The sequence below is a fragment of the Odocoileus virginianus genome, chromosome 32, assembly GCF_023699985.2.
Source record: "Odocoileus virginianus isolate 20LAN1187 ecotype Illinois chromosome 32, Ovbor_1.2, whole genome shotgun sequence".
Lineage (NCBI taxonomy): Eukaryota > Metazoa > Chordata > Mammalia > Artiodactyla > Cervidae > Odocoileus > Odocoileus virginianus.
This window is the reverse complement of record NC_069705.1, coordinates 14,421,893-14,433,960: the sequence shown is the minus strand read 5'-3', so window position 1 is coordinate 14,433,960 and position 12,068 is coordinate 14,421,893.

Genomic DNA, 12,068 nt, shown 5'->3' with positions numbered 1-12,068 from the left:
TTAAGTCCTTGAGCTGTCATCTTTGGAAGGGTGTTGGTTCTCTAACTTCTCAATGGCTAGAGGAATCCTGAGGTACAGGTGTTAATACAAAGGCAGGCCTATGTTCCAGCTGTTGTGTAGTCTCTAGGTTGTGTTGCAGAAGAATCACGATTCACATCAGAGAAAGGATTTGAGCCCAACTTAAGATTTGCATAAATTGAACATTAGCAAGTCCTAATATTTAAAATGGGATAACGAAGTAAAAACTCCCTGTAAGCTATTTGACAGCCTTATGAATATGCAGATAAGAAACCCCAAACTGACTACCAGTGGTCTGCAGAAAATACATCTGCAGAAATGTGGAGCCAAAGTAGAGGATTTAAGTCCGTACAGTGTTTTCCCCGAAGTACAACACTTAGAAGCAAGTTTTATTATAATGCACTGAATCTATTGAGCACTCAAATCAGCTGATAGCGTTTTTAAATCACAGTTATTTTGGCATTTCTTATTGAAAGCAATAGAAGAGCAACCAGAAGTAATAAATTTGTTTGTGAAAAGCAGCCTTGCTCATCATTGCTGTACATTGTTGTAACTAGGACAGAATTATGCAGTAAATTTACAGATGCATCGCCTTTATTGTCAGCAATGACCAGCTTTTTTCCTGTTTATTTTAAGCATGTTTATCCATGGAATTGCTTACATTTTCATCATTACTGCATGGCCATATACTTTAACCAAACTATATCTACCAGAGGACAAGGCTCAGACTATTTAAATGAATAATATGTCTTTGCAAACTCTAGATTATTTGCAGCAAGTAATACTTAGCTCGATGTTCTGACAAACAAATGCCAGGAAAGCAGGAGTTTTAAATGCATGGCTGTGTCTGAATAACTCAGATAATTTCTCTCTACTCCAACAACTGAAGAGGTGACTCAGTTCCTTCTGACACAGTGCATGCACCCTGCATACTCAGTCACTAAGTTGTGTCTGACTCTGCGACTCCATGGACTATAGCCCTCCAGGCTTCTCTGTCCGTGGGATTCCCCAGGCAAGAATAAAGGAGTGCATTGCCATGGCCTCCTCCAGGGGATCTTCCTGACCCAGGGGTCGAACTCGCATCTCTTAAGTCTCCAGCATTGGTAAGCAGGTTCTTTACCACTAGCGCCACCTGGAGGCCCAAATGGGATTGAATGTTTACCCTCAAGTAATGCAACACAAGATGAATTGGAAAACAAACCACTGGAAGGGACTAAAAATCTTAGAGGGAGCAAACACTCCTCACAGGCAGCTCTAATATGCTTTCTTGTTATTTCTTCCTACCACTCCATAGTTTTTTTTGCCTTAGAGGAGGGAAGGATGGGGAGTAGACAAAACTAAAGTGATGACAATTATTTTTAAAAATTAGAAATGTCTCCTGTTTGTATGTTGTTCTGCTGAGGGTCATGATGAAAGTGAAAGAGGAGAGTGACAAACCTGGCTTAAAACTCAACATTCAAAAAGTGAAGATCATGGCACCCAGTCCCATCACATCACGTCAAATAGATGAAGAAAAAGTGGAAACTGTGACAGATGTTATTTTCTTGGGCTCCAAAATCACTGAGGATGGTGAATGCAACCACAAAATTTTAAAAAAATTTCTCCTTAGAAGAAAAGTTATGACAAACCTAGACAGTATAGTAAAAACAAGAGACATCACTTTGCGGGCACATGTCCGTATAGTGAAAGCTATGGTTTTTTCCAGTAGTCATGTACAGATGTGAGAGTTGGGCCATAAAGAAGACTGAGTGCCAAAGAATTGATACTTTCAAACTGTGGTGCTGGAGAAGATTCTTGAGAGTCCCTTAGACAGTAAGGATATCAAACCAGTCAATCCTAAAGGAAATCAACCCTGAATATCCATTGGAAAGACTGATGCTGAAGCTGAAGCTCCAATACTTTGGCCACCTGATGTGAAGAGCTGACTCATTGGAAAAGACCCTGATGCTGGGAAAGATTGAAGGCAGGAGGAGAAGGGGACGACAGAATGAGATGGTTGGATGGCATCACCGACTCAATGGACATGGCTTTGAGTGAGCTCTGAGAGATGGTGAAGGACAGGACAGCCTGGCATGCTGCAGTCCATGGGGTCGCAAAGAGCTGGACATGATTGAGCGACTGAAAAACAACTGCTGAGGGTATTCAATCCAGTGTATAATAGAATTATATAAGAAAAGATATGGAAGATAATTTCCTTGTTCCCAATTAATCTAAGGACTTCCTGCTGCCTTCTTACTTTTGAGTATAAATTAGATTTTTACAATACGTGGCATTAAGAGTCATTGTATGGGATAGGGTAGGAAGTCTTCTAATATTTTGATCAGCAGGTTACTGGCTTTTTTGTTTGTTTGGTTTTTTGGCCCTTACCGCGTGGCATGTGGGATCTCTTTCCCTGACCAGGGATCGAAACTGTGCCCCTTGAATTGGAAGTATGGAGTCTTAACCTCTGGACCACTTGATTGGCTTGTTTGTGAATCTTGAGACATTATTTAATCTCCACTTTCCTTCCTACACGGAAATCAACAAACTGGCAATATGTATTAGTAGCAATCCACTTTTATCCAAACCTTTTGCTACTCATTGCTACACTTCCCTACTCATTGCTACATTTGATCCCCACAATCCTTCTTTATTTCCTTTTATTTTTCTCAATTTAATTATTTATATTAATTGAAGGATAATTACTTTACAATAATGTGATGGCCTCTGCCATACATCAACAACCCCTCTTTAGGACTGTTATTTCTATCTCCACTTCCTTAAAAAATAAATTGGGACTCATAGAGCTCTAGATGGAGCAGGAAATTGGCAACCCACTCCAGTACTCTTTCTTGGGAACTCCCATGGAAAGAGGAGCCTGGCAGGCTACAGTGCGAGTGCGTGGGATCACAGAGTGTGGACATAACTCAGTGACTAAACAACAACAACACAGCTCTAGAACCTGAAGTTCTCCCAGCTAGTCAGTGAAGCAGGAAAAGTAGAAGCCAAGTGTCAGCCCACAAAGCTATGACAGAATACCCATAGTGATGAAAAATGAAATGTAATTGTGGCAGAGACAATGTTCACGAATGCTATGGGCATGCAGGAAGACAGATTTTCTACCACGTGCATCACTGGGAGCCAGGAACTAGTTAGTGCCAATGGAATGTTCAGAAAGGTTCGAATGCTGCTGGAGGACCACAATCAATTTCACCCTTAAGATGATCCATTGTTCTTTGTTTATCAATCAATCAAGTGCGGAGGATACAGAAGTGGTTCTCGAGGTTTTGAAGGGTTGGGATTGCATGAGATGGAAGACAGCCTGGATTCTAGATCTCCCACATTTAGAACAGAAATTCCTAGGAGATTGCCTCAAACACAGGCATCTCCACTGTCCTTTTTGAGTGAGTCAATTTGTTTTTTATTAAACCGCTGAGGTGTTAGGATTGTTTATTACTGAAGTTAGCAAACTCCTGGCTAATACAGATATTGAACCAGAAGTAATTATATCTATGAATTACTCTTGCAGAAGAGAATTCTAGTTTTCTCCCTTACTCAAATTGTAATTTCTTGATTTATTGAAATGTCTTTCCTGTGCTAGACAATGAGTTAGTGAACTCCAAATGATAATACATCAAGATCCAAATAGGGCTTGTGGCTTGATTTTTTTTTTTTTAATTCAAAAAATCCATTTGAGGAAAAGAGTAACAGGAAAACACTTTTCGGGTTGCAGAGAAGTAGGTAATTTAGTTGTACTGAAATAGGAAGATAAAATGAGGCTTCTTTCAAAGCCAGATAGAATAGAAATTTAGCAGGAAAGAATGGCACTGGTACAAGAGGTGTAAAAACCAAAGGCGGGGATTAATTATGTCTGAGAAATATTCCTAGAAAGCCATTAAACCATTGTTTTTCATCCGTTGTCAGAGTAACTACTAGAGATGAGTGACCTGCCAATAATAATCAAAGGAGAGCAGAGTCAGGTCATGAACTCCTACAACTGACAAGTGTAAAACCTCCAAATGGGAAAAAAAAAAGCTCTTTGAGTCTGAGGACAGCAAGGGGCTTAAGTGGGGACAGCAAGTCTTGTTGACTGAGGACAGCTTATAATGTATCATCAAATGCAGAGTTTTGTCACTTTTTTATTCTCAGAGGGTATGCTGAATGATGAGTGCAAATTTGATTGTCCCAGGAGTCATGGAAGTTGCTGTGTGGTCCTGTAATCATAAAAATGAGTATTTAACGTCTTCTTTAAAATATGTATAATTGAATAAGGAAGATTATATATCTCCTTATAATTAAAATAGAAAAATAAAGGATTTTACTAGACCCAAAGACAAGAAACAACAGCAGGAATGGAGGACAGATGGGAGATGGATGACAGGCAGGTAAGAAAAGCTCTTAGGAAATAATAAGAAATGTATAAGAAAGAAAGTGCAAGAAATCCCTCACAAAAACACTACCGCTATAGTTCAAGCAAAGTAATAAAGAGGCCAGTGTCACTAGAACAGATAAAGTGTTCCTTGCTCAGTAGTGTCTGACTCTTTGTGACCCCATGGGCTGAAGCCGCCAGGCTGCTCTGTCCATGGGCTTCTTCAGGCAAGAATACTGGGATGGGTAGCCATTCCCTTCTCCAGGGGATCTTTCCAACACAGGGATTGAACCTGGGTCTCCTGCATTGTAGGCAGATTCTTTAACATCTGGGCCACTGGGAAGCAGATGGAAACAGACTATCCGAATGGTCTATCAGGGAGGAAAGTCAATTGAAATGTATCAACTGAAATAAGAATTACTTCAGCTATACAACTGAGAGGGCAAAGAGTTTTCTCATTGTAATGGGACAGAATGAATAAGATTCAGGCGTCAGGACTGTCCAAAAAAAAAGAAAAAGATAATCAAATATGATGACATCTGACAACTACATTCAAATAATCAGCTACATTCTTCTTAGAAAATATCACTAATTAACATAGGTGTGAAGAACATAAAAAGAAAGGTTTGACTATTATCACTTTAATGAAACTTATGCTTTAAAAGAACTTTCACAAGGTCACCTAATGCAATCTAATGATTGTATTCATGATAAATAAGATACATATGTATAATGTATCATATATTAAATAATACATAATTCTCATACACTGCATATATTATATAGTATATAAAATGCTTATAATAAACCTATTATATACTTTATATATCTATATTATAGATAAGATATACATTATATATTATATAATACATATAATATATATCTAATATATTATACAATGTACATATACAACATATAGTTGTTTTGTCATTATGTCCAACCTTTTGCTACCCCAGGCTCTTCTGTCCATGGGGTTTCCCAGGCCAGAATACTAGAGTAGGTTGCCATTTCCTTCTCCAAGGGGTCTTCCTGACCAGGGATCGAACTTATGTCTCCTGCATTGGCAGGCAGATTCTTTACCACTGAGTCACCAGGGAAGCCACATTGTATATATTTTATATACTGTAGAATGTCTAAAATATATATTGTGTGTATATATATATTATGTAAAACTTACTGTAGGTATATATAACATACAGATATTCTATATATTTTGTTTGTAAAGTTTATACAATGTTTATGGCAGGTACATGTACATATATCTAAGTATATAACATAGACTTTAAAGCTTGGCCAAGTTTCAGTTCAATTCAGTCGCTCAGTCATGTCTGACTCTTTGCAACCCCATGAACTGCAGCATGCCTGACCTCACTGTCCATCACCAACTCCCGGAGTTTACCCAAACTCATGTCCATTGAGTCGGCGATGGTAATTTATAGAATTTGGATTCAAATTTAGGTAGATACCTAGGCACTCCATAGATTTGATACTCTTTCACCATGGCACTCTAGGAAGAGGATTATCAATGTTTTCTTTCAGCTATTCAGTTATTAAAACTAATTTGTTCATTAGTTGCTTGTTAAAAACGTTAGACTAGTAGTATCTAATTTGAAGAATGTATGTTCCATTATCATAAAGACCTAGACCTGCTCAACTTCAAAGGCAACCTGGGAACAAAGTAAGCCATCTTTGCTTTAGTCCTACATTTCTGAAGTTTGTACAGTCACTAGATCACCTGCAAAGTTGATTATAGATTTTCAGTCCCTGAACTATTAACCAGAACCCTATAAAAGGGACTTGGGAAACTGATTATTAAAGAAGCACTCCAGAAGACTTTTACAATCAAATAAGTTTAAGAAATACTAATTTAAACCCTTGCCTTTCTGAGAGCATGTCTGAGCCAACCAGTGTTTAAGAACAATGCAAAATATAAATTTTTAACCACTTTAGTATTTCTAGCTTGGGATGAGTAAATAGTAGAACGTTTTTTACTTCAAGACAGGAACAAGAAATGAGGGTGCATTATAAAAATATAACATCCAGAAATGGTTCACAATTATCTTTAAAAATAGCGTTTTATGATGTTTACCTTCAAAGACTTTTTTTCCTACTGGCATTTCTAACACCTTTACTATCACCTCAATCTCATTTTTCTCCTTGTGTTAGCTTCAGTGGAAAGAACACCTTGAGGTCTTTGACTAAATTCACTTTGTAGGAACAAATCTTCAACTGTCTTGACTGCTTACTTCATATAAGAGACAGTCTTTAAAAACACTAACATTTACCTTTTAATAAAAATGTACCAAAATAAATTTCTCCTTTGGCTCACAGTATGAATTGGATGGATTAGGAGTGCTGTATTTGTTAAGTTTCATGATGCAATACTGTGTATGGCCCGTGAGCCAGGGCACCATAATGGTGAGGAATTATTTCTTATGTTTCTGAATTATCAGAAAATTTGCATGACTGTCTCCAACAAACTGGCATTCTCTTTGCCAAAAGAGTTTTGCTGTATCTCAACTATTCCTCTTCTTTGCTGTGTGCAGGATAAAAAAAAAATATTGACTTGGATTTTTATTTTAACTGTTTATGGAGATTGACTGAATATATAATAAACTGCATGTATTTAATGCATAGAATTTGATAAAGCTTGAAATACATCTATTTATAAAACCATCACCATAGTCAAGATAATAGGTGTGTCCATCAGCACTCAGAGTTTCTCATGCTCTTTGCAATCTATCTCTCTCCCCGCCTTCATTTCTAAGGAACCACTGTAGTTTGCATTTTTAAAAAATTAATTATACATTATATTTTACTCTTTCTTTCTTTGTCTAGCTTCTATTGCTTAGCATAATGGTCTTGAAACATTCACATCAATAGTGAAAGTGAAGTCGCTCAGTCGTGTCTGACTCTTTGTGACTCTATGGACTGTAGCCTACCAGGCTCCTCAGTCCATGGAATTTTCCAGGCAAGAGTACTGGAGTGGGTTGCCATTTCCTTCTCCAGGGGATCTTCCCAACCCAGGAATTGAACCTGGGTCTCCCGCACTGCAGGCAGACACTTTACTCTCTGAGCCACCAAGGAAGCCTCAATAGCTTACTCTTTTATTTCCAAGTTGTATTCCACAGCATATAGTGTATACAAGATGGAGGAGCAGAAGGACATGTGCTCAACTTCTCCTGTGAGGACTCCAAAATTAGAACTCACTGCCAAACAACCATCGACAGGAGAATGTTGGATCCCACCAAAAAAAAAAAAAAAAATACCCTATGTCCAAGAGCAAAGGAGAAGCCCCAGCAAGAGTGTAGGAGGGGCAAAATCATGTTCAGACTCAAACCTCATACCCACTCCAGTATTTTTGCCTGGAGAACCCCATGGACAGTGGAGCCTGGTAGGCTACAGTCCATGGCGTTGCAGAGTCAGACATGACTGAGCGACTTCACTTTCTTTTCACTTTCCATAACTACCAGAGATGCTTGGAGGGCTCAAACAAAACCTTGGGCACACCAGCAGACCCCACAGAGACTGAACCAGACCTGCCTTTGAGTGTTTGAATGTCTCCTGTAGAGGTATGGGTCAGTAGTGGCTCTGCGTGCAGCAGACCTGGGTATGGCATAAGCCTTCTTGGAGGAGGTCACCATTAACTCCACCACAGGGTCACCAGAACTTACATAGGGCTGGGGAAACAGACTCTTGGGGGGCACAAACAAAACCATGTGCACACTAGGACCCAGGATAAAGGAACAGTGATCCCACAAAAGACTGACCCAAATTTGCCTGTGAGTGTGCAGGAGTCTCCGATGGAGGCATGGGTCAACAGTGGACTGGTGCAGGGTCAGGGGCACTGAGTGTGGCAGTACTTGCACAGGACCTTTTGAAGGAGGTCACCATTATCTTCATTACCTATACCATAGTTTGGGCACAGGTCAAACAACAGGAGGGAACACAGCCCTGCCCATCAACAGAAAATTGGATTAAAGGTTTAATGAGCATGGCCCATCAGAATAAGAGCCAGTTTCCCCCTCAGCCAGTCTCTCCCATCAGGAAGTTTCCATAAGCCTCTTATCCTTATCCATCAGAGGACAGACAGAATGAAAACCACAATCACAGAAAACTAATCAAACTGATCACATGGATCACAGCCTTCTCTAACTCAAAGAAACTATGAGCCATGTCGTCCATGTAGGGCCACCCAAAACAGTCAGGTCATGGTGGAGAGGTCTGACAAAATGTGGTCCACTGGAGAAGGGAATGGCAAACCACTTCAGCATTCTTGCATTGAGAACCCCGTGAACAGTATGAAAAGACAAAAAGATAGGACACTGAAAGATGGACTCCCCAGGTTGGTAGGTGCCCAATGTGCTACTGGAGATGAGTAGAGAAATACCTCCAGAAAGAATGAAGAGATGGAGCCAAAGCAAAAGCAACACCCAGTTGTGGATATGACGGGTGATGGAAGTAAAGTCTGATGCTGCAAAGAGCAATATTGCATAGGAACCTGGAATGTTAGGTCCATGAATCAAGGTAAATTGGTAGTGGTCAAACAGGAGATGGCAAGAGTGAACATAGACATTTTAGGAATCAGTGAACTAAAGTGGACTGGAATGGGTGAATTTAACTCAGATGACCATTATATCTATTTCTGTGGGCAAGAATCCCTTAAAAGAAATGAAGTAACCCTAATAGTCAACAAAAGAGTCTGAAATGCAGTACTTGGTTGCAATCTCAAAAATGAGAAAATGATCTCTGTTCATTTCCAAGGCAAACCATTCAATATTATGGTAATCCAAGTCTATGCCCCAACCAATAATGCTGAAGAAGCTGAAGTTGAACAATCCGATGAAGACCTACAAGACCTGCTAGAATTAACACCCTAAAAAGATGTTCTTTTCACCATAGGGGGACTGGAATGCAAAAGTAGGAAGCCAAGAAATACCTGGAGTAACAGGCAAACTTGGCCTTGGAATACAAAATAAAGCAGGGAAAAGGCTAACACAGTTTTGGCAAGAGAAGGCACAAGTCATGGCAAACATTCTCTTCCAACAACACAAGAGAAGACTCTACACATGGATATCACCAGATGGTCACTACTGAAATCAGATTGATTATATTATTTGCAGCCAGAGATGCAGAAGCTCTGTACAGTCAGAAACAACAAGACCAGGAATTGACTGTGGCTCAGATCATGAACTCCTTATTGCCAAATTCAGACATAAATTGAAGAAAGTAGGGAAAACCACTAGACCATTCAGGTATGACCTAAGTCAAATCCCTTATGATTATACAGTGCAAGTGACAAACAGATTCAAAGGATTAGATCTGATAGAGTGTCTGAAGAACTATGGATGGAGGTTCATGACATTATACAGGAGGCAGGGATCAAGACCATCCCCAAGAAAAGGAAATGCAAAAATGAAAAATTGTTGTCTGAGGAGGCCTTATAAATAGCTGAGAAAAGAAAAGAAGTGAAAGGCAAAGGAGAAAAGGAAAGATATACCCATTTGAATGCAGAGTTTTAAAGAATAGCAAGGAGAGATAAGAAAACCTTCCTAAGTGATCAATGCAAAGAAATAGAGGGAAAAAATAGAATGGTAAAGACTAGATATCTCTTCAAGAAAATTAGAGATACCAAGGAAACATTTCATGCAAAGATGGGCACAATATAGGACAGAAATGCTATGGACCTAACAGAAGCAGAAGATACTAAGAAGAGGTGACAAGAATACACAGAAGATGATACAAAAAAGATCTTCATGACCCAGATAATCACGATGGTGATTCACCTAGAGCCAGACATCCTGGAATGTGAAGTCAAGTGGGCCTTAGGAAGTATCATTAAAAACAAGGCTAGTGGAGGTGATGGAATTCCAGGTGAGCTATTTCAAATCCTAAAAGGTGATGCTGTGAAAGTGCTTCACTCAATATGTCAGCAAATTTGGAAAACTCAGCATGGCCACAGGACTGGAAAAGGTCTGTTTTCATTCCAATCCCAAAGAAAGGCAATGTCAAAGAATGTTCAAACAACACACAATTGCATTCATCTCACACACTAGCAAAGTAATTCTCAAAATTCTTCAAGCCAGGCTTCAACAATACATGAACTGTGAACTTCCAGAAGTTGAAGCTGGATTTAGAAAAGGCAATGGAACCAGAGAAAAGATTGCCAACATCCGTTGGATCATCGAAAAAGCAAGAGAGTCCCAGAAAAATATCTACTTTTGCTTTATTGACTATGCCAAAGCCTTTGACTGTGTGGATCACAACAAATTGGGCAAAATTCTTAAGGAGATGGAAATACCAGACCATCTTACCTGCCTCCTGAGAAATCTGTATGCAGGTCAAGAAGCTACAGTTAGAACTGGACATGGGACAAGGGACTGGCTCCAAATTGGGAAAGGAGTACATCAAGGTTGCATATTGTCACCCTGCTGATTTAACTTATATGCAGAGTACATCATATGAAATGCCAGGCTGGATTAAGCACAAGCTGGAATCAAGATTGCTGGGAATAATATTAACAACGTCAGATGTGCAGATGACACCACTCCTATGGCAGGAAGCAAAGAAGAACTAAAGAGCCTCTTGATGAAAGTGAAAGAGAAGAGTGAAAAAGGCTTAAAACTCAACATTCAGAAAACTAAGATCATGGTATCTGTCCCATCACTTCATGGCAAATATATGGGGAAAAAGTAGAAACAGTGACAGACTTTCTTTTCTTGGGCTCCAAAATCACTGCAGATGGTGACTGCAGCCATGAAATTAAAAGAGGCTTGCTCCTAGGAAGAAAAGCTATGGCCAACCTAGAGAATGTATTACAAAGCAGAGATATTACTTTGTCAACAAAGGCCCTTCCAGTCAAAGCTATGATTTTTCCAATAGTCATGTATGGATGTGAGAGTTGGACTATAAAGAAAGCTGAGCACTGAAGAATTGATGCTTTTGAATTCTGATGTTGAAGAAGACTCTGGAGAGTCCCTTGGACTGCAAGGAGATCCAACCAGTCAATGCTGGTGGAAATCAGTACTGAATATTCATTGGAAGGACTGATGCTGAAGATGAAACTCCAGTACTTTGGCCACCAGATGTGAAGAACTATTGGAAAAGACGCTGATGCTGGAAAAGATTGAAGGCAGGAAGAGAAGGGGGTGACAAAGACACAGTTGGATGGCATCACAGACTCGATGGACATGAGTCTGAGCAAGCTCTGGGAGTCGGTGATGGACAGGGAAGAATGGCATGCTATAGTCCATGGGGTCGCAAACAGTTGGACACAACTGATCGACTGAATTCTACTGTAAGAAAGTAACACAATTTATCCATTCACCAGTGCATTATATTTGCACTATTTCCAGTTTGGGACTTTTAAAAATTAAGCTAATATCAACATTTTCAGCCAATCAAAAGAATGTATGATAGTATCACTGTGGTTTTGATTTGCATTTCCCCCACTGCTAATGATTTTGAACAATTTTTCATGCTATTTGTGACCCTCCCATTTACTTGGTTGTGTCATTTAAAATCTAGTGTTAAGTTTTAAAACTGAATTGGTAGAGTTTACATTCAAGACACAAGTCCAACTTCAGCATTCTTACAAATATTTTCTCATTGCTGAAATGTCTTCTTTGGTATGCCTTTTCAATTTCTTTACATAGTCTTTGGAACAGTGAGTTTTAAATTCTACTGAAGTTCAGTTTATAAA